Source organism: Ambystoma mexicanum, chromosome 12 (assembly GCF_040938575.1).
Source record: "Ambystoma mexicanum isolate Mex_15411 chromosome 12, UKY_AmexF1_1, whole genome shotgun sequence".
Lineage (NCBI taxonomy): Eukaryota > Metazoa > Chordata > Amphibia > Caudata > Ambystomatidae > Ambystoma > Ambystoma mexicanum.
Window position 1 is genome coordinate 759,006,203 of NC_090936.1, and position 25,040 is coordinate 759,031,242.

Genomic DNA, 25,040 nt, shown 5'->3' on the forward strand with positions numbered 1-25,040 from the left:
TATACTTTGCAGCCTGCCTGGGGATTTACAAATCCCTGTTATCTGCCCCACACAACCCCCAAGCCAAGGATTTTAGAAGAGGATGTAGACAAGGATAAAGTGTGAGAACTATACATAAAATAGATAGAGAAATAGATAGAGAACAGAATGTGCAGGGCCATAAAATCAATGATACAGAGAACAGAGAAGGAGCTGGCAAGGGCAATGCACAAAAACAAAGGGGAGGACAGTGCCCAGAGGTAGACACTGACACATGGAAGGCAGCGCAGATACTCCTCAGAATAGATAGCACAGTAATTAAAGATGTCAAAATAGAGACAGACACAGGGGTACCCACAGCAAGTAGGGTATATTACAGAGGGATGTACATCACCATAGTGTAGACTATGACTCAGTGTCCTCCGAGGGATAGGGAGTACTGGAGGGAGAGGAGTGGGAGATGGATGAAGAGCAAAGGGAGGTGGCATCATGGGACGCTCGGCTCAGACAATGCCTTGGCGCATGGCAGTGGCAAAGGGGAAGAAAACTGGGAAATCACCTCAGAAGAGGAAGACGGGGTCACAGTTCCTCTTGTTACAGAAAGGGATAGGGTGATCACATTACATACCCTGGCAACACATGGACAGGAACAACTTAATGAAGTCATTACTGTCGCTTTCAGCGCGAGCAGGTAAATGGATTTATGCCTTAGAAAAACAGACAGCAGTGATTACGTTAACGGTCGGACACATGAAGAGTTTGCTTATGACCATAATGGCCGGGCAGACTAATACAGTGTAGCAGAAGGCAGAGTACCCAGGGATGCAGTTGGAGAGCGACACACATGATAGTGCTCCATTCAATAATTGTCTAGCCGTGTGTATGTATGTGTATGTATGTACTGAGGGGCGCCTACCCAGATAAGCCAGATATAGGGTCAATTATGGCACACATAATGACATCAGATGAAGACTGACCATTATATATTCACTTGATTCATGGAATGTGGTAACAGGCGAGTCGTGGGATAAGAACACATTTGTATTTTACCACATACTGTGCAGGGGAATCCCCACTGAATTTCAGGCAGATATGGACAAGGTAGAAGGCATGGAAGCGAAAGGTTGGGCCATGATACAGCCCATTTAGTACATTTCTGTAAGAGTAGGCGAGGGAAGGAAGGGCAGAAAGTAAAACAGGACCAGAAAGCAGAAGCCAAACTGGTGAAGAAAAAGTTAACAAAAAGAAGTTTGGAAGTTGCAGTAATTACCAATACAATCGAGAGGCAAGATGAACAGGAAAAGCCACACGTTTGGACAGGGGGGCAAGGAGGGGGAAGAAAGGATATGGGAGGTTACCAAGGGGGAGAGGCAATGCCCAGATAGGAAGGGGTGTGGGCTTCGGATTGATGAGACTCCAATCCAGAGGACCATGTAGGAGAATGGGATATTTTGCAAGAGACTGACCAGCAGGCCCCAGATGCAGTACCATCAGGTGCACAACCAGACCAATATCTCACATATCAACCACCGCATAAACTGACAGCATATGCTCCAGAGGCCTCTTATGCCCTGAATATGGCAAAATATCCCAATTCTATGTATGCCCCTGGCCCAGTACAGCTCCATATTTTCCATAACCTGCAGGCCATGGCCCCAACCCAGGGACAACCCATACAGTATCCAACCCCACACACAGTGCAACCCCCTACACAGCATGCACCTTCAAAAGCAGAAACCCATCCATGAGAGCAGAATGCACTGCCACAAGGTACTTTAACACATTATACAGGAGTAAGTGTCTTAGGGAGCACCTTTCCCACTCCAGGGTATAAACACATACTCACACTAGGACAGCACACAGGGAGCTCTGATGTGCCCAATCCTACCAGTCAATCCCGATCCAGAAGAGTGACCCAAGGTGAGAGTGAAGATAGGAAAAAGACTGTTTACCTTCATGATAGACACGGGGGCCAACAAATCCTGTATAAGGAAAGGGAAGTTTCCATTAACCAACAAAAGCATGGACACACAGGGATTCACTGAGGCTGTTCTCATGGTTCCATGCACTAAAGATTTACCCATAACCGTAGGGTAGAAGGATGTTTTAGAAGACATGCATTACACCATGGTAGCAGCAGTCCTCCAAGCACATTTTAGTACCAAGCTGTCCCACAAGTTAAAGCACCTGGAACAATGTGCATCCTTGATATAGAGGTGGTGATCACTAGGAAAGACTATGTGATACTCACAGGCATACATAAGGAAGGGGTAGAATAGTGCAATGCCCTTCATATAGATCCCACACTGCCACTGAGAGAAGTGTCAGATGAACAACTGTTTGCCGATATGGAGGATGAAGGAGAGATAATGTTTGAAATCTGAATCCATGCCACAAGTTTGAAATCTGAATCCATGCCACATGACCATACAACACTGAGAAGTGCAACACACTGTAATGCTTGCCACGGCACCACCATCACAGTGGTACGAGGACATAGCCGAGATGCCCAGTTATCTATTGACCGATAACCCTTATGACATAGGGCTACCAGGCAGCAAAGGGGCAGTGAAGATCATGCATAAGCTAGCAATGCGTCCTCGAGTGAAGCAGTCCCCCCTATCCAGAGAGGCTGACGAGGGAATTTATGACACAATCTCTGCACTAATAGAGCAAGGCATTATAGTACTATTGACATCCTCATGTAACATGGCTATCTAAGCTGTGAAAAAATCAAAAGGGTCCTCTAATTTACACCCTAACTCCCAGTATCTCACAGCGTTCACCCACTGTGGGCACTTCTTCCAAACACACTGGTTTACCCCAAGGGTATTGCAAATCCCCAAGCATTTTCAACAGGGTGCTCCAAATAGATCTAGCAAACATACAAATACTAAGCACTATAATCCTACGTGTGGATGACCTTGTAGTGTGCAGCCCAACAGAAGAACAGTACAGGAAGGACACCATCTAGCTCCTAAAGTTATTTGCAGACAAAGGGAACAAGGTGGACAAATAGAAATTACAATATTTCCAGAAAGAGGTAGTATATTTGGGAGATATAGTATCATCAGAAGGGAGGAGAGTTACAGCAGACAGAGCAGCAGCAGTACGCAAATCCCCCCAGCTTACATCTGTTAAGGAAATGCAACAGTTTTTGGAATTGTGTAACTATTGCAGATCATAGATATTCGATTACTTGACATATGTCAGGCACCTACTGCAGGCATTGAAAGATGTACAGCAGACAAATGTATCCCTCAAATGGACAAATGAGATGATAGACCGTTTGGAGGACCTTATAACAGCTTTTAATGATGCCCCAGTGTTAGCTATGCCTAATTACAGCAAGCCATTTTTTTCGGTTTTCACATTCTGACTGTCAGGTAATATCAAAGGTACACAGAGCCCTCCTACACTGATAACCAGGACATGGAGAGACGCTTGCTACCGTGGTACTGTCCTTAACTCCCAAGACATGAAAAGCCAATCAGTTCATCACAGCCGGTGAGTCAAAAGAAGAACGATAAGAAACTACATTCTGTTGAATGAAAGTTGCGAATTAAGGGAAAATCAGTGAACTGTTAACCCCTCATGGGAAAACCAGTCGCAGAGGGGTCCGGCACCACGTGGGTGCTCACTCGAGAGACTCTGGTTGATTCCCCTATTGTTGAAACTACAGATACAAGAAGGCCCTAGGAGAGCCGCAAGGAAAAGGTCAAAGTGGCCATTAAGGGGTATAGCAACATCCTCCTGTACAGTTTTTGAATGACAAGTAATTGGAAGACGAAGGGAAGTGAACCCTGCACAGTATGAAAGTAGAAGGAACTGTGAGGCTGGCAAATGTGAACCCAGAGGAGGGATGCCTGCAGAACGGGGCGAAACATGATGCCCCAATGAACATTGTGTTGACAAATAGCGAACCCGACAGAGGGATGTCCACAGTGGATTGTCTAAAAGGACAGTAAGACTTGTGAATGCAACAGGTGAAATTGTTTAGGGAAAAGCCATAGTGTACCTGACAGAGGGAGGCTAATAGTCAAGAAGGGTCTGAGCCCAGAAGAGGGGGATACAAGGGTGAAAGGCCATCACCCAAAGATTTATGAACAAAATAGTGAAATCTTTTGGAATAAAAGCTGTAGTGAACCCGACGAAGGGAGGATAACATTCAGGAAGGGTCTGAACCTGGAAGAGGGGGCTCCAGGGGTGAAAAGTCATCACCCAACATTCATACAGGAAATAATGTTTTGTTTGGTTATTTTGAACACATCTGGTCTCCAAAGGCAAGAGACTTTTTCATATAAAAGAGACTTAACCACCAAAGCTCCTGATACTTGAAAACAGAACTGTAGTCCTATGTTGTGAAAGTTTGATATTTTGCTGTGCTCAGGAGTCCCACCTTGTCCCGTGCTCAAAACCTGGGGGAGGGAGACCCCTGGCTACCACATCCTGACTTATCATTTTGTTAACACTTCTTTCTTTTTTATTCACCCTATCCCACACTCTTTTTGTATTTAGTTTTAAGGATTGGCAACAGTTTTATTTTATTATAGGCCCTTTTATTTGACAAGATGCCAGTAGGACTGTCTTATTATTATGTGATGGCCATAGCTTGCTCCCATCTTAGATTTAGGTTTAGATTAGGTGTTTTTCCAACCTACCTATACAGTTTAATGAAAACCCTTGAACTGAAGCTTGTGCCAGTACTTATTTCTGTTGCATGCTGAAACTACCCCAGTGTCCTGGGACTGTTCTGAATTTTTAAGAAAAGCCTGGTATCGCCGGAAGCAACTAATTTTAAGATGAGATAGTACATGCATCTTTTTATGTCTTTTTATCTTTTTTTATGCACAGAATATGTTTTTAAATGGATTCTTATTTTATTGTTTTAACCATTGTTGTAACCTTGTGCATTGCTGTTTGTAAATCGGTATTTGGATGCTTCTTCCGAATAAACTTTATTGATGATGATGTGGCTGTACTGTTGCCACCATGAGTTCCTTACTACATGCAAATATATTCATAGCCAACTGCATAATTTGTCACTTGTACCACACAAGGCACACCTTGAAGTCTTTGAAAGCGACATTGCCCTGCCCTTTGGTGCCTTTCAAGGAGCACCCTATCAATTTTATTGGCATGATTAACAGGTACAGTTGTTTTGTTAAATTATTGTTACTGTTTGTCAATTTTCTCGATGGCTTGGGGCTGGGTTCTGTGGCTGGCTTCTGTGTCCATGCAGACGCCAAATTGGCTACAAACATTTTTGCTCAGAGAGGGATTTCCAAGATGTGAAATATGTGACACCCTGAGATCTGACATTGGATCTCACTTTGCAAATTAACTCTTTTGAGAGATCACCAAACTACTGGGCATAAGATGCAATCTTTGCTCTGTGTACCATCCACACCCAATGGAATAGTGGAGAGATTAAATGGTCTGCTAAAAATGAAATTAGCAAAAATATGTCATTCTATGTAGAAAAGTTGGATGTATTGTTTGACTCTGGCACTGTTCAGCTTCCACAATCAGCCGAGCAAGGACCACTTCCTTACTCCTCATGAGGAGGTGACAGGTTGTCAGATGCAAACACTGGTCCTTCCTTCTCAAACAGCGTCGGTTGCTCACAACAGTGCTGATATTATGGGTGAAGAGATTGGGAGTGACAACATGTGCAATAATTATGTCTCATCAGGTAACATTTGATAAAGACGAATGAACAGGATCACTGAACCCTTTGTATACACTTCTATTGGTTAACACATCAAAGACTGGTCTGTTATACTTTTTCAGAGAAATGTAACACACAACATAAATTGCATCCATCTCAAAACATATTTCCAGGACACTCATCAGTTCACAGACAGTATCTACATATGACACATCAGTGCACATCCAAGACAAATACCTTGGAATACGATACAAAACATATACATACCCTTTAATCCGTGAAGGATAACATGGGAACAAATGTACAAAATCATTCAGGTGTGCTTAATTACACAATTCTTGGCCGTGTATGAGTTAGACACTGGGACACAAGAGTCAGAGAGTATACATAACTGTGGTGCGGCCATTTGAAGCTGTACTCTGTAGCTGCTGTTGTAAGCCTTCATCAAGATGATAAAAATTGTGGTGGGAGGGTACTGTGGGCTCTGTCAAGAGATGGACAGAGACATATGTCAGAAGTGTATGCAGGGTTGTTGAATAAAAATTATATTAATGATCACTGGCAATAAATGCATTACTGAATATGGGAAAATCTCACTACTGAGATACCGCCATGATCTTACTGTGTTATACAAGTGGGGATCACAGCATAGATATTTGATATATGGACTGCAAAGTAGTCCGAGAATGGTATCTGACAATCATCTGCTGATGGGTACCAAATAAATCTCTCAAAAGTGAACCAATGATTGTGTCAATTCTTTGGTTATAGAAGGTTATTACTAACCTAGTAAGATTGTTTGTTTTGTCCTCCCTCTCTACCCTCCCTTGTCTTGACACACCTAGACACACATGTGTATAGGCATGATATAAATGACTTATATCATATACCATATCATATCTTGAATAAGGAAGGTGATACTAGGGGGAGGAATGTTGGTTTAATTAAAGGGAAAGTAATGGGAAGAGGAATGGGACTAATGTAATGAATGTATCAATACCCAAAAGAAATTATGTGACCAGGCACAAAAGGGATGTTCAGATCCAAGACAGTATATAAGCTGATATTGTAGGAGAATACCTCTCAGAGAATAGCAGTCTTTGCTACCACAGCATGAAAGAAATAGGCAGAACACAGCATAATGTTTCCTGCTATGTCTGTGCGCTAATTCCGCTTTGAGTTGGCTCCCCCAGGTTATTCTTACTACAGGAAGTGTCACTCTTAGAGGCACAGTGTTTAGCACACCTGGTGCTCTGTAAAGCACAAAGGCCATTCCGGGAACATGCGGTGCAGGTAACACTGGAAAGATTGGACAAGGACAGTGAGGGGAAAAGGGACAAAAGTATATAAAAAGCACAACAAAACAAACCACAGATGCAAAAAGACGGAGCACATTTTTTAAACAACAAATGGTTGAAAAGGTGAGCTGTGTTCAAAGCTGAGGGACAGGTGGGATATACAGAAAATGTAATGGAAAGCACATACCATGCATTGCAAAAGTGTCTGGAACTCTTATGCAAAAAGATTGACAAACTTGTAACATCATGAACAACCTTTTAAGGCACAGAAACTGACTCAATCTTTATTCTTCTTCAGAGGCAAAGGAACAACACCAGTGTGCCAGAACATGAATTGTAACCAAACACTGGACGTGCCAGCCTTACAGGATGAAATTGCATCCCTCATGCACCTGTCTTTACAATGTGGGGATAAGGCCTATTTCCACCTACCCATATTATGGAAAGGTATCTGTTCACTAGTCATGGTGCATTCACCATTGCTGCTTATTCCTGAAAATCACCTTTGCATCCCCATGCAATATCCCAGCCACCCCCAGTGTCATTCACCCTGTTATGAAGGAATATGTCAGCGAGTCTGTCTTGCAAAAAAAGAGGCAATTCATTCTCCCTAGAAGTGGAAGATGCCCTACACAAAGTACACAATACAGGCTATTTTCAAGTACAGAAATGTTTTTTGCATCAAATCTACTTCCCTGTATACAAGCAGCCACTAAAGCTAAGTGGTTTCACATAGTTCGCTGGAACGTGGTAAGGCTAGCAAACACAACTGAGCATACCTTTAATGTTATGCACTGCAATCAAAACACTCCATAATGTGCAAACTGGCATAGAGAAGGAAGGAGGGATTGCCACAGAACAAGATTGGTTAGCTGAATTGTTTTCATGGATGCCCACCTGGTCAACAGTGATGTGTAAAATACTCTCCCCTCCTCTGGTCCTCCTGATATTGATTTACTGCACAGATTGAATAATGGAGGCCTGCTGTTTGTGTTGTGGTAATAAAAGGAGAGTGCTTTCAATAAGAACAGGTAAGGCCACTTCACAGTACACACAGGAAAGCAACCAGACCAATCAATGGGTTGACAATAACAAGACAACAATGGGAATGATTGAGCGCCCAAATGGCCCCCAATGCACACATTGGTCACTACCTCCATATTCAGAAAACAACCTCAAATGTTTTGTAGATCCCACAGCACATGGAGATTGTAACTTTATTTGATGTAGCCCATGGGATTATGCAAAGAGGGGAGGGAATTTGGGAAACGCCAGCAAAATATGGGTCTGCAAAGATGTATATGATTGGGCAAGGGAGCAAGAGTTGAGAGATAAGAATAAACTGGGGAGGTTGTTACAGAAGTAACGAAAGGGGGACAATGATGGGATGCAGTTCCAATGCCCCAAACGTGAGAGAAAGTACACATTAAGAGAATCCCTATAGAATGGACTATGGGCCTTTTATAGTGCCAGTGACCTTGGTCACAAGTGCACCTTCCCTACTCTGAGTAAGCGGCAAGGGAGATAGATACACTTCTGACAGCATCCTATGAAGAAATGTAGAGCAGCAACATATAGATTATGTGATATAATGCAGCAGGTAAATAGTGTGCAGAATTGCATTATGTTTGAAACACATTCATAAGCAGAGAATGGTACAAAGGGAACCACAGGCAGTTGGAAAAGCTTTCTTTTAGAATGTCACAGGAAGTAGCTTTAAAGCAGAGTACACATATGTTTAACAACCTATTGACTTGCACATTCATGAAACGGTCCCCATCGTAGAAGCAGCTTCCTGGGCCATTTCAAATGATTAGGCTACAATGGCACATGGATTTTTCCCTGCAGTAAAATACACTTATTCATGTTCATTTTAGACGGTTCATGGACAAGGCCAGTGCACTTGGAGGTAGAGTGAGGAGCAGCACAGGGATTGGTCAGGAAGGAAGTGCGTAGCGGGTTCTCAGGCCTCGAGCAAGGAACATCAGTACAAGTAAATGTTGCAAATCAGAGCAGAGGTTTAAGCGGGCAAAGGACACAGGTTGGCCAGAATACAGTAATGCTGGGCGGCAGAAAGAACAGATCAAGCTGTGAACACACTCTGCCCCCTGGCAGGTTGTTGGGAACGTGGTTGACAAATGAATGGAGGAACTGGGAAACATGGCAGCAAAGGGAATTAAATATCTGGGCATGGACGGGGCCCAAATAATGATCAATGAGAAGGTGGTATGGGGATACTCAGACACCCCAATCAATGGGGTACAGAGAAATCAAAGTACATTAAAGCATGCACACACTAGATAAACTATTCCCCAAACAAGCAGCATTGAGTAGTGTTCACTAGGTAGTAACTGATTCCCAAGGGAGAAGGAAATATTTGTAGCGTGTCATGGGAGAAGTTGCAAAATTAACTGTTAGTTGTACAGTTACAAGGCTGAGAACCATCAGGGGATGCCAACGTTATGGTCACATGAGAAAAGGATGAGGTATTCATTTCTTAAATGCCATACTGTCTGAACCTCACAGGGGACTGGCCAAGAATGAGGAGTGAAGCACCCCAGGAGACACCCAGATGTGGACAACCATTGGAGAAGGGGCTTGCAAATAGCAAAATGTATCGCCAGAGTTAGCCAAAGAGAATGAAGAACTGTACCCAAGGAGACTATTAAGTCATAATTAGAGGGATGGTACTGGTCTGGTCACGAGGCAGCGGTTTGAGATAATAGGGCTAATTAATGTACAGGTTTCTTTAGAGGACTTAACATGTCAGCCAATCAATGTGTAAGGATTTACATGTGGTTGAAACAGTATCACAACTGTGCCATGTCTCCTTTCCTATACATACTGCCATTTAAAGAAAATGTGTTGAAGGAAGCGTGTTTTCATTCACAGCCGAAACTGCATGTAATAAACTTTTGTTATTCTTGTAAACCTGTGCACTCATTTCTGCTCTTTCGATTGATTTTGACTTGTTGCAATTTTGGGCCTACCTTACAAAGTTATGGCCCTATGGTAGCTTTTATGGGCATATACTGGATAGAAAAATTAAATTGCATCAAATCTTTGAGGGCTGTATTACAAAGTGGGCAAAACATATCTTTCATTGTATCATCACTAACTGGGAACGACTTTCCCGTGACCGCCCTGAGAGGTAAGAGATTAAGCCTTGCTCTCGTTATGAGGGTATGTTCATGTTTAAACTTGGTCCAAATCAAGTAATCAGAAATTCTACCAGTAGTAAGAATAAGGTGTACATGATTTACAGGTTTGACCACTTCGTCGTGCTCACATTCCGTATATGGCAGCAAGGCTAGGTTCTGAATGACAATCTTGCTGTGTGCCAATGAGATGAGTGATGGGTTAGTAAAATATGAAATACCATTGATAAGAACAAGGTGTTATTTCACTACAGAAATCCAAGGAATAATTGGCTTCTGGAGCAAAAATATGAGAGTAAGTGTCTCCATTTTATATGTCTGGGCCCTTAGCCAGAAATTCAATGGTTCCTGCCTAGCGCATCAATAAGCTGTGCCATGCCCAGCACCCTGGGAGCAACAAATGAGGGGGCAGAGTTAGGGATATCAAGAAACAGTTTAATAATGACATTTTCATCTGTTTAAACGCTAGTTGTGTCCTCTATTGCCCAGAGGCCAAATCCATATTTTACTATTGCTTCAGCCTAGGCCTAATACATTCTTAGCAACATATCAATAGCTGAGTTTTAAACACCATAGCAAACCGCAGCATACCTCTAAGTGTCTGGGCCATTTTAACTTTCTGGTGTTCTATATGTTTTGTACCTCTCAGTTTTGTTTTGAAAGGGATAGCAAGTTAATCATAATTAATGCAAACTCGGATTATGTCACCACCTACACTAAAAGAGGTTAATTGCAGCTTTGTGTAACCTGACTGAAATATAAGGATGGATGAGTTGGTAGTATTAATGGGTAGGTTCAAGTTGTCCATGAAATCCACGTATGCCATTATTAGTTTCTGAAGAGAACATAAAGTTCTGGCAATAAGGACTGTGACCTCCGTAGACATCAAAATAGGAAAAGCCATCCCCCTAAAGAATAAGTGTATCAACCTTGGTTTCCACTAGATACTTAGATAGACTAATTATATATGGTGAAAACAACAAAGGTGCAAGTACGCAGACTTTTCAAACTCCTGAAGTAACCCAGAAATATGAGGTACAGTGGCCCATGGCATGTAGAGAGGACACATGTCATATCCACTCCAGGTCTTGAACTGAGGTTAACAACATCATATCCTGGACATAATGTTTAGGACCCAGATCTACCATTGGCTACAAACAGTGTGACCTTGAATTTATTGGCTTCATAGAGTTCTTCAGACTCCTCTGCATCCAATTCAAGTTTCAATTTGGCAATAGCTGTTTTTTAGGTTGCTTGTATGTTACAATGCGGGCTCTATCAGAAGATTGATCTTTCAATGCATGGAGCAAATTAAGTTTTGTGCACCAGCATTGGTCATCGAATCACTATTGCCCCAATTGTTGAGTAGTTGGTCTTATAATTTTGAGAAACACAGAAGCGATTAAATCCATATATGTGATGTCTTGGGTGTGGTGTCTACGGGAGATCCAGCTTGAGTCATAGTTTTCTCTATCATTGACAGAACTGTAAGTATAGAGCTAAAGTTTAAGTTATTCTCTTTGGGTGATTGCCATCTAATACTTTTACCTGTATTGGAAATCATAATGTCACCTAGGTATGGGATGTTTACCTCACTACCTGAAGGATAGTGTCCATTTGGTTGTTAGATCAATTGCGTAGAGGTCTCTTAACAAATCGGTCATAACCTGGAAGTCACCAATCATTTTCCATCTATTTCTTGAAACAAAAAATGTATCAATTGTCTCAATTATCATGGAGCCTTGATGGCCTCTAAACGTGTAGACCAGAGGGGAGTCAGAGGTAGTTAACATAGTCTGAGACCCTCAGAGTTTGTTTTTGGATTAGTCATAACTGGAGTTATAATGTTAAGCAAAGATTCCTTAGCACTATCGAAAGGGTGCTTGTCAGGTCCCCATTCAAGTTTAGCCTTAAAATCCCCACCTATAATAGACCAATAGCTGCTGTTGATTTTGGACATGGCACTATAGAGAATTGTGTCCTCTAGTTTGCTTAGGGAAGATTATTCATGGTTGTTGCCAAAGCAGTTTGTATAAAAGTTGATTAGAAATAAAGTTTCACCCAGTGTGTTTCTTAGTTGGAGTATCACAATATTAGGCAATTGACATGGAATACATACTATTTCTAACCTGAGGGAGGATTTTATAAATATGACTAGGCCACCCCGAAAATCTCCTTTGCTTCTTGACCTGTGTGGCAGGGACACAATATGTAACAAACCCATCCAAGAACAAGAGTTGGTCAGTCCGGGTTTCCTGTAGTAAAATTACATTAAAGATGTTAGGTTTGTCTCTTTCGTCTGGCTTCCCAGCTTATTTTGGTTACTGGCAATGTTCCATGAGATGAAAGTTATTTGTGGAGATGACAGGATATTATCTACCTAGTTAGTTGGTGGGGTATGATCGACTATCGTGTCAACACCGCAAAGCATGGTCTCAGTCTATAACTTATTTGTCAGGGCGAAATAAGATGATGGAGTGACAATTACTTCTATAGGGTCTTAAGGTCAGTCCATTTCATTGATAGTTGATAAAACCTTGTAACGAGTTACAATGAGGATTGGCCCCCAATACCACATAAAGAGGGAGATTACATAGATGGAGTTATATTTGAGCAGTTGTAATTTATCTGTGATTGTTGTTTGGTGCCAGGAGTAGGCCTTTTTGCTATGTTGCTAGAGCTCAATTTACATTATGTGAATATAGTGTGACTGTTTAGTAGACATTTCATTTGTTTGGGGTCCTTGGTATTTGATTTGATGGTGCTGATACCCTAGTGAATACCCTATTAAATGTAAATTAAGATGTTTTCCAATTAATGTGGGAGTCTATCTCGTAGGGCGATAAAAGAAAGATAAAGGCACCAACCTTGCTTTATCTCCCTCAGTCCTTTAAATGTGTAGAGATTTGAGTTTAAAAGGCTATATAATAGTCTGGTATCAGAAAAAGTAAGTACAATGCAGTTACATGTATGTTGCTTCTCTGTTGTACCTAGCCATGAGACACATCTTGGCATAAAATCACATTGAGGTATGATGAAGGGACCCTGTATTTTAGTATTATTCCAATGAGTGGATGTGTTTTTAAGGGAAACCATATTCTCAATCTGTCCCATTTTAATAAAAGGGACATCTACCACCAAGCCCATTAGGGGCAGCAGTCAGCAGAATATGTTGCTGTGTGGTAGAGGGAGAATATGTATCCAGATCGTGAGGTGTAACATTGGGCACTGCGTTCAGATTATTTTGTAATGAAAGAAATTGACATTAATGGGTTTATTTCAGCTCGGATGGTTACAGGGAGACTTTTTTGGGCAATTATTGCAAGATCGCCGAAAACAAACTTGAGGTGAATAATTAGGCCCCCTTACAATATCAGGCACACAATTGAAGCATGGGCTGGTCCCTAGGGAGTCATCAATTATGGCCAAAGTCAACATAGTTCTTTGCTTAAATGATTTAAAAAACTAAAAATCACTTTAAGAGTCAGGGTCAGGATGTCTGTTTTCCCTAAAAGAGGTGAGCATTTATAAATAGATTCAGCCACATATGAAATGTCAGGAAAAGCTGAGGATTTACGGTGGGATATCGGCAATGAGGTTCTTGTGTCATTAAAACTGGAGACAATATGGCTGTGGAGCACAACTTGGACTAAGCCTACAACATCGACTGATGTCACTGAAATAAGTGAATTATAAACAATGTTTGGTCCACCCGGATTCATAGAAGCAGAGGGTATACTTGTGTTATCATTGATTTGTGAGGTGCTCTTAGTCAGAGTTAACCTTGCCGCATGAAGAAATTTATGCTAGTTCTTCCTCCCATTATGCTTTTCTATTAGCCCAGAAACCTCCCTCAGGCGCCCATCCAATAATCCTGTATGCTGTTTAGTAGCAAATGGCCAGGATACCTTTCTCTGCCTATTCCCAGCAAGTTATTTGAGGATGGTAATGCCTTACTTTTCCCCATATTGGGACTATAAATCTAAGGAATGCAGTCTTAGAATAAAAAAAAACGTTTACAATAAACAATAAATGATACTGAAAAATAAGGTATTAATATAGCATTCTGCTTAAAACAGACAAAGTCCAAATTGCAAGTGAGAGATTGCTAATTAAATGACTAAAACAATGAAGGGTAGAAACAAAAAAATAGTAAGAAAATACGTTTTAATCAGAAAAAATATGTCAGTAACAAGAATAATACACAAACAATGGCAACAATAAAATAATTGTCGCTCAGCACACCAATAATATTATACCAGGTAACTTAGAGAGAATTCCACTGACTGCATGTAACTGAAATCACATAAGGGAGGACAGTTTCTGCACATTTTCTCGCACGTTTCCTCCCACTACAGCAAGGCTTGCAGCAGTCCTTAATTTGTGGGGGTGTTTGCCAGAGCTCAACCTAGGCACTTATTTATGAGCCCCTGCACTTATTTTCTCAGACTCAGTTTCATTATAATGTGGTGCTTTGTCAACTTTGTTATTTTAACTGTCAGCCGGTAGTAGTCACAAAACAAGCAACTGTGTGAACTGGGAACATGTCTTAACCCTGTACTAGCTCATTCTAGTACATGAATTTGATCACCCCAGTAGTGTGCAAGTTTATCACTTTTCAGGAATAACAATGAGTTGTAAGTTGACAATGCTTGGCATTCGTGCTGACCATGCCCACACACTGCTCCAGTCAGCCTGCATGACATGGTGCAGCTGGTTATTTACTATAATAACCAGCAACAGTGCCTCGGAAGAGTGTGTTGACAACAAGAGGGCTTCCAGCAGCACCAACACTGGGGCAATGCCAGAACAAAGGCCACTGCCAAAGAGGAGACAACCTTACAGGGCATAGCCTGCTCAGAGGCCAGAGTAGGGCGTGGAACATGAAAATAGGGGAAGACTATGGGAAAATGTGAGCGTTATGAGGGATGGGCCACAGGCATGCACACTCACAAATGCACTGAGTGAAGCATATTCATGGATATGACCGTGCAAGCTCTCTTCGGGGAGAGGCCCACGCAAAGCCCTCAATCTATCTGCCACTCGAAGGCAGGCGTACAGACACGTGTGCATAGGAAACACCTCTGCGCAGTGAAATGGCATGCTGGATTCAGGGGTGTGTGCACAGAGACGGGGTTCGGAACTAATGTAGGCAGCACGTACGAAGTGTAGTAGGGTGCATGAAAGGTTTACGGAGGTTCGCACACAGATTTTCCAGAGATTTGCCAGAGTTACGGAAATTTGCACGCATGTTGTTGGGGTACTTGTAATAGTTATGGTGACCCCATGCAGTGTCCCTAAGGTGCACACCTGGTTGCAGGAGACCCCACACACTGCATGTCTTTGAGCCAGAGGAGCATGCGCAGCTAGCTGTATGTGGCTCTTTTTGCTTTGTATGGGGAAGTGTTGGGGGCGTTCTGACCGTGACTTGTGCGTACAGTCACTTTGCGTGAACAATTCCATGCATATGCAGAGTGTACAGAACAACCTCTGCAAAAAGGCTCGCGCAGAGGCATTCTCAGCGCATGGCTGTTGCGTAATCTCTATGCTCTTTTCCATGATTTGGGCCCTATTTGTTTAAAGAAGCAATTAAACATGTTTCATATCATGATACAACTAGTATGTGATGTTATTTATAGGATGTTGGTTGGTATTTGTAAATAGCATATCTGCCATAATCAGTGCATTCATTAACCCCAAAGAGCCGATGTGAGTTGCAGCTTTCACCCAAATATGTTGGCACTATTGGGAGCAGCCATGGGAGGTAGCAAGGGTGGCATGGAGATGCCTTACCCGATTTGTCAAAGAGGTTCTGCAAAATATTTGGGCCCTGGCACTTATCCTTTTACAAATTAAGCACTGCGGCAGACATTGTCGAGAGATTACGGCATAGGCAATAGGCACAAAGGCAAATGCCAGCAGACCCCTATTGCCTTAATCACCTTGTTATGAGTTTTAAAAACTGTCCTACCTATCAAGCATTCATTTGAAATACAGAAGGCTCAAGGGCTATTGCCACAGTCACTAGCTTCCATATACAAAGTTTTATGGGCTACAATCGCCCACACCTAATAGGTGTTAGTACAATGACCGGTGACAAGGAGGCTCATAGGATATGCCCACTGTCGCTTCTTGCCTTAATGATTTAAAGAAAAACTTCACGGTTGGCCAAAGTCGCACATGATGTGTATTAGAGCCAAACAGGCAATTTAAATTACATCTTTGTTTAATGCTTGCACTTCAAACACACGTTTATTTGTAAATGTACACAATATTATTAAGGTGTTTTAGTAGTGTGCACTATAATGGTATACTAATTGAAGATAAGGGGATTCATGGCAATCATGTATCATTAAAAATGTAAGTTTAGAGGACATATTATTTTGTAGTCAACACACACATGAAATTACCAAACCAAAAACTGTATAGCTACATGACCAGGCAATGCAAAAACTGAAGAAATTGTAAACACAATATTTTAAAACCTTGGTATTTGGACATCATTCTGACAACATTTGATTTAGTGCTCCATTAGTTTAGATGTCTGTTTACATCTGCAGAAGCATGTGAGAGAAACATGACCACTGTGAATTAAGAGGCATCTTGTCCTCTATCTTTGTGTCTCGCATGTTTCCATCAGACATGGGTTTTATCATATCACGGCTCAGAAGAAGACAATTAAATATGCAACATGGAACTTTTCTTGAAGCGCATAATTGAAGTATATTACAGGGTCTGCGATAGCGTCCCTGTAATTATGGTTAAATTGCTCAACTCACAGAAAGAACACTTTTTGGGTGGCTAATAATTTTGCCCCCCCTTGGACGAATCCTCAGCAAACTTTGCAAAAATAGTATATCAACCCGTCAGAATGAATTTGCGAAGTTTGGTGCAGCTTTGTGCAGGGGGGCCAAATTTATAGGGGGGGTCCCAAAATGTGTGGAAATCCTCATAGACTCAATGGAGAAAAAAAAAATGTGCTTTCACCTATAGCCCAAACCTCTGGATGGATTTTCACCGGGTTTGTTCCAGGAGTGGCGGATTGGTCCCAAAAGCATGCTTATGTACATTTGGTGTAAATCCGTCCAGTAGTTTTACAATAAATGGGCAAAAAGTATGCACAAATAAATTAGTGATATCTGGGTCCGGTCCACAGATCTCACTTCCCAATTCGTATGTACCCACTGATTGGATGGTGAAAAACATGAGCTGTGTCAGATATTTTGAAATGGTCACAATGTTGGATCTGCGGACAGCAGAAAATATCCACAGATAGCACACTGGGGAAATAGGCTACAAAACACATTTGAATTTAATTGGTGGCCAAAAGAGGGGCTGGAAAGTGTGGGGGAGTGCAATAAAGTTGACATGGAGCTGTTTTTAAAGGTGAAAAAAGGGTTTGATGGAGCCATCGCGTCTGCAGTCATCATTTGGATGGCACAGGGTTCTGGGTGAGTCTTGTTATTTGAAGGTGTATTGTATGTTATATGGTTTCAATATATTGTTGTGGTTGTGGCCAGTGGCCAAATTCTTAGGGGCATGGCCTTAGGCGATACCCCCAAGAATCTGGCCATTGCCAACACACACTATTGTAATATGTGTATAGTAATTTTAGGTACTATAGGGGGAGTACACCATATTTGTAATATGGTGGAATGGGTGTAATTCAGTGATGTCATGAATGACATTTTTGATGTCATTGTTGATGTCCTCTGTGTTAGTTTTAGCAGTATACGGTGGTGGTGCGAGTTATGGTTGCTTAGTTTACCATAACTGGCAAATTTCAGGGGGGTTTCGGTTTTACTTATAACCATAACGTCCCTTTAACACTGTGTTTTCACTGAATATGTAGATAGATAGATAGTAATTGCTGTAATTGGAACAATGACAACCATCAACATTTAGTTTCTGCTAAAAGTACATTTAATTCACTTCTTCCACTCTCTAGAAGCAAAAGGTTGCAAGCACAGCAAATGCCCTGGGAATAAGGTAATTAATCCTGTCCATTTCCTGCCTTCATACCGTGATTCTATTACATTCTCTCTGTTATCTCAATGATTTATGATACATGATGGGCATTTATTGCTTTTAGTATAAAAGCTAAATCGTTTAAGCGGACAGTATATTACTACCGAAATCCAGAGTGAGGCGGAAAAGCAATGGTTAGAGGCAGCTCGCATTAACAACAACTGCCTGCATGGCAGGCTGAACTTCAGACCATAAGCTGGCTTGCAGTCTGTACAGTGCCTGCTTCTGAATGTCTGACCATACCTGCTCATTATGCCGGATGTGAAATAGTTGATGTACACTTGTGTTTTTCGGAATCGCCCCTGTTCCTCGCTAGTATAATATCTACCAACATGGACTGAAATTCTGATGCTACTTGTAATTGACTGAAACGTGTTTTTCCTTTAAATTAAAATGTACATTTATCAAAATGTATTGCTCGTTACATGTTCAGCACAATCTTCATTACATGTTCAGCACAATCATATTTTGAGAAAAAGAGGTCAGGGACACGCCCAATGAGAGATAGCTAGATCGTCAAGACTATACAAATTTATAAAAAAGCGACAACTTGTAGCAATGTTTGTTTTACCACAGAGTAGCTCTAGGGATACACAAGCTTAACATATTCCATTAAACAACGTAGTTTAAAAAGATAAAAGTGTTTTCTATGTTTGGCAGTTCCCTCTGGATTAATTGTATTAAAATGTTGCAAATGGTGCATCCAATCATTATACACAACTCGTAAGTATCAAGACATTACATTTTCGAGCATCCTAATACTGCATTTTAATATAAATAACACCAGTACTAGAATACGTTGTCACTCATTAAATGTTTGGAACACATGTAGGCTTCATTTATCTTAGCACTGCCTTGATGGCAATATCCACGAGTAAATAATTGTACACTTGTCAGGGATTTATATTTTGAAGATGGTTAGGTTCATAAAGTATTCATGTCTTGGTGAATACTGGGTAAAAACACAGAGAGGTGCTTTCTGCATTTATTTCCACAGTGCATAGGTCAGCGTGTAGTGTTCCCAAGGCACTACAGTGTTAAAAGTATAGAACCACCTAAAGTGGACCCTTAGAGATGATCATAAGTGATACCACAATGGACTACACAAACGGTCATTTGGGAGAATTCGGAAAGGGAACACATACAAAAGTTATTAAGAAATAAAAAAAAACACAGTTTCGGCCTAGTCCCCGCTAATTTTCTTAAAGACAAAAAAAGGTCAATTTGTTTGACGGACTGCACAGTCAAAACCGCTGGATGAATTTGGATCCTGTCTGAAAAAACTTGGCATGAAGCGTTAGCTCACAATCCTTTTGTGGTTTGGGGTTATTCCGTCCTTGTACTTTTTTAGTATTTGACAGAAAAGTGGGTGCTCCCTTCTCCAACATAGACACTTATATCTCAGCTAAGTTGCTAAGAATCCATTTGTTTATAAATGAAACAGCCGCCATCTTTTTTTTTCTTGATGCAAGAGTTAGCTGCAATTATACCCCAGGTTACAGCCGTTTGGGAGTTGTTGTGGGCTGGGTGCTAATTTTTTAACACTGGCTAACATTTGTTGCATACCCACGATTGTAACTTCAACTGAAGCTCGGTCAAGGAAACGACGAGCGCTGAAAGGGGAATGGGAGAGGGCAAGCGAGGTAAGGAGGCCATCAAGGGAGGGGGGAATGACACAGATGTTGGGTGAGGCCCTGGGAGAGCAGGAACGCATGTATTTTGTTGTTTTTCCCAATAGCCATGGTAATGATAAAATAGAAAAAAATTGTTTCATTCATTGTTGGCATACGTGCGAAAATGCAGCATCGCGCCGACTATAACCTGTGGTATACCCACGGCTAACCAACATTTCAACTGAAACTGCGTCACAGAAACAACAAGTGTTGTAGGAGGAATGGTATATAATTGGGCTGAGCTGCAACTTGAAATCCCTGTAAGCTGTGGTTTCAAGCAAATATAAATTCTCTCCCCAATGAAATGAACAACTAGAAATGGGTGCAGAGTACTGCTGTGTGCAAATGTATACAGTTTGAGTGGCTTTAGGAGAAGTAGGTTTTCTGTAGCTTACATCTCAATGTAGTCCGTGTTTTTGAAATCTAACTCTTATCTAATAAGTTACCATCATAACAATACGTTTGTTTTGCTACTAGTAAACAAAGTTCCCCTTGTTCCACTTGAAAACTTCATTTTTTAAGAAATATGTCTGTCCTGTTAAGCCTTTTTGAAACTTAGATTTCTCTCACCAGTTGAGCTTCATGATAGTCATGTTTCTAATTCTTAACCTTCATATTTGTAAAAGTCTACTGAAAGATGTCCTGTGTATATTTACAAATGTGGGCAAGTGTCTTCCAGGAAAGGATGACCTGCTTTACATTTTTCAAATGTTATTTTGCCTCTTATGCCAAGTCTACATTTTTGGTTCACTTCCTTGGTTTTCACACTGTACAGAAGGATACAGCTGCAATCGTAATCTAAATCATATGGTATCCAGTATGTTTAGTTTTCAATCCCCAACTAAATGAAAACCTATTTTTGCCTGCATGGTACTTCTCTGTGGGCAATTATAGATTTTGAGTGGTCCTATCTTAGATAGGCTTTCTGCTACAATCATGTCTATTGAGGCTCTGTTTTTCCAATCCTAATTTTGATCTGCCAGTTACTTATATACCAAGAAACAGTTGTATTCTTTTTAGCCTACCAAATTGTATTTGATTCTTATGTTTCCTATGAAATCTTTTTCTCTGTTTTCAATATTCCCATCTGTTCAAAACTTAATTTTCTGCTACTAGTTGAGCCTCATTATATAGTCATGCTTCCTATTGAGAATTAGAAAGCTACATAGATATGCAAACAGCCCTTCTCTGTGTTTAGTTGTAAATGTAGTATGCATGTTGTGCAGTAAAGTATTTCATTCTTTACATTTAGGAAATTACATTTTGCCCTGCATGCAAACTCAACCTTTTTGTTGCAGTTGTTTTCCCTTCCCACTCAAAGTACTTCATGGCAAAGGCAGATCGCTGGAGTAACAAATCATGTACATACATGGGTATTGCTGATTAGTTTCTGAAATCACAACACAGCCATTAGTACATGTGGGTCACATTCTGTGACTGGGACTCCTATAAAGGGGACTGTGTTAGAAGGAAAGACAAAGAGATTATGCACAATTGTTTAGATATGGAGAATAGGTAATGTTTTCATGGGTGCAGCTTGACAGAGGTTGCTCTTGTCCAGTGAAGCAACATTTTCTTTTCACACTATATACTTTGGCTGAGGTTTCTAGCAAATGTAATTTTTTCTACCCAGTGATAAGAACAGCAAGAAATGGGAACATATCAAACACCATCGACGCCTGTTTAAGCAAATGAAATACACTTTTGAATGTCAAATGAAATTAAAACAAAGCAATTTTGAAAACCAAACAAAATTTAACAAGTTTAGAACACTCTGGCATATTTAGAGGAATCTTACTAAGTAGAAAGTTGTGAACTTTAGCGAAACAATGAACAGCATGAACTGGAACAAGTGCTAGCAAAGCCATTAGAGCACACCGAGTTGTATGCGGGATATGATAAATCCAGGATTTACCACAGCCAAGAATGGGCAAAGAAATGTGTATCATAAGGAAACAAGCATTGGCAAGAGCCAAGGAAACATACAAAGGTGTGACAAGGACAAGGTGGTTATACAACTCACTATACAGTGTCAAGAGAGTGTGACACATATATCTAAAACCTACCTCACTGCCGAGGAGAAGCACTGGACTGGTGTTAAAGGAAAAGCAGTCAATGAAGGGTACTGCTTGTGTAACCTATAATGGGTGGACCATGTCGTCCCAAACTGCGCCTAGACCGGTTGGCACTGAATGGAGAAGCCTTAGAAAGCACAAATAAAGAAGCTTGTTGTGTGCCATGACCAAGAATTCTCATATTAAAGTCAAGTGTTTGTTGGAAAGATGGAAGATTTTAACTCTTTTGTTTGGAAGCTGTAAGATTTGAACACTAGGGGAAGGGAAACCCCTGTGTCTGAAGAACTATTGTGAACTTAGGGAAGGGAACCCCTGTATGTGATGAACTACTTTGAACTTGAGGAAGGGGAGCCGAGAAGAAGCAAACAAGCTGGAAGAGGTTCTGAACTTTACTTTGAACACTATTCCTTTTTGATGCTGACATCCGTACACATTGTATGCAGTTAGTTGTGAGGGCAAGTACAGGTTTGGACAGAGACTTATATTTTACTTTGGACTTCCTGACATAGACTATCCTTTGTTTTCTTTAGGTAGGGAAATCCCACCATAGAATAGGGCAAGTTAGGCATTACTCCACCATGCCATTTAAGGTAAAATAAAGTGTTGTTGAGAAAACCTGATATCTGTGTCTGACTCATGATGCCTTCACAACTCTCACCCACCCTAACCCCCACCCTACCCCACTCTCTCTACACTCAACCACCCACCCTACAGCAGCCTCTCTATCCCCACCCACCCACCCTACCCCCATTCTCTATACCCCCTGCTATGGTACCACCACCCACCTTCCCTATCCCCACCCTGTCTAGCTCTATTCACCTACCTTACCTCACCCACTCTATCCCCACTGTACCCCAACCCATCCACTCTACCGCCATCCTCTCTACCTCCACCTATCCTATCACCACCCTCTCTACACCCGCCCATCGACTGCACCTTACCCTCTCTAACATCACCCAGTCTACACCTACCCTCCCTACGACAACACTGTCTACTCTCACCCACCCTAACCCCACCCATCCTACCCCCATTCTCTCTACCATTAACTACCTGTGCTAGCCCCAGATTATGTATGCCCACCCACCCAACCTAACCCCATCCTCTGTATCACCACCCACCCACTGTACTCTATACTCTCTACCCCCACCAACCCACCTACCCCCACAATCTTTACCCTCACCCACCGTACCTTCACCCTACCTACACCTATACATGCTTACACAATTCTTCTCTGTGGGTATTTATACATTTTGAGTGGTTCTTTGTGTCAATTAATGACTTGAATGGAACCAAGATAATTTCAAGGCACATTGATAATATGAAAAAATGTATCAATATCGTTAGTACGTAGTAAAAAAAACAACAGATTGTTAAGAAAAGAGAAACTAGAGCTTTTTTAGGTGTTAGACAGAGGAATACAAATATTCATTAAAAAAATCCACTCTCAAGTGTTTAAAAATCTTTTGAGAAGTGTGTGCTTAAAATTTAGACATGCGGTGAAGCATTTTCTACAAAAGGAATAATGAGAAAATCTTTCAAATAAGAAAATTGTTTCTTTTCATGCTTAACAAACTTAAGAAGTTAAATAAGGTCACAACAACATTCTACACAAAGGTACAAACAGTTTGTGTACTTACATGATACAACCTTTGTGAAGTCTTTAAGAAACTCCGGTATGGACGTGTAATTCTTTGTGCAATATTGATAAGATTTCTTGCACAAACATGATAATGTTTAAAGACAAATCAAGATGTTGCAGAGACTAGATGACTGTGAAGTTTGTGAAAAAACAGGACTTCTGTGTCACTCTCTATCTTGTCTGTGATCAATTCAGAAGCAAGCAGTTTCATAATATACAGATACTGGCTGCACAGCAGGGATTCCATTTGGGGGTTACTAGGGGTTGCAGCGACAACCCCTGCTGTCTCAGCTGCAATCCCTGCTATCTCTCTTGCAACTCCTGGCCACGAAACTGGCTGGAGGTGGCCCTTGGATTCCTGAGGAATAGAGTGACAGTATGACTTGTACAGTTTCCATTCAGAACCCTCACCTTCCGGCCTGCCTGCTGCCCCTGGCCTGTATTGTGTGCATGTAGTTTGCAGTGGCACCCTGACTGGCTGGCTTGCTGGCCCCAAGCAGTTAACATGTGAGGATGGTACTGTCAGAGAGAGCAGGTGAGGTGGTGGTAGGTGCTGGTGGTGAGCATGTGTGAGCTGTATGTAAGACGAGGGAGGCTAGCATGCATGCATTACAAGGTGAGTCAGAGTGAGTGACTTCACGTGTGACCATCACTATCCGGGTGGTGAACGACTCCCTGAGAGTGACTGAGTTGAGTAGCAGTGCACTGCATTCACTGGTTAGGGTGGAAGGGAGGTAGGTAGGCATGTATCCCCAGTATCCCCCAAACACAATAGACTAAGTGGACATTCTGCATACCCTCCGGAGGGAGCATAGAAAACTGCTATTATGAGCCACATGTATAGTCATGCATGGTGTGCGGCGCTGCCACAGTGCCACTACTTCATTGACTATTCTATTGGTGGTAAAGGGCATCAGTGAGTGCAGATACAATATCCTCCTCCTAAGAGAAAAGGCATGGTTTCATGTTTAGTTGAGCTAGACACGGCACAGTGTGACTCAGTTCTGCCAGGGAATAGGGGAGAGGAGATGGCCAATATCAGTCAACCACAAGACGACTCAGAAAAAGTAAGTGACAACATTTCCTTTTTGCAAACTCCCATATGGTCAATATTTCGGTTGCACTTATACACAATCTGTAAGTGTGCCCCAGATCTAATCAAGAGGCTCCACTCTAGGTACTTCAGAACGAAATTGCTAAGATTGTTACCAATGAACTTCACAGGACCCATGCCATCCAAATCTTGGGCCACCTCCACTGGGTTCACTGGCTCCCACCACCAGCTAGAATTAAATTAAGGTTGCCACCGTTGTCTTCAAATGTGTACAAGGTATTGCAGCCCACAATTGCCTGGCCTACATAATGCAGCATAAACCATCTACATACTAAATCTGTGTCCGTCAATGATGATGCTTACTATTCCACCAATGTTTAATCTGCAGTCAACAGAGGGATGGCAAGGTCAAGAACCGATATTGCTGGAGGTTGTTTATTTCTCTCATAGTGACACCAACGTCTC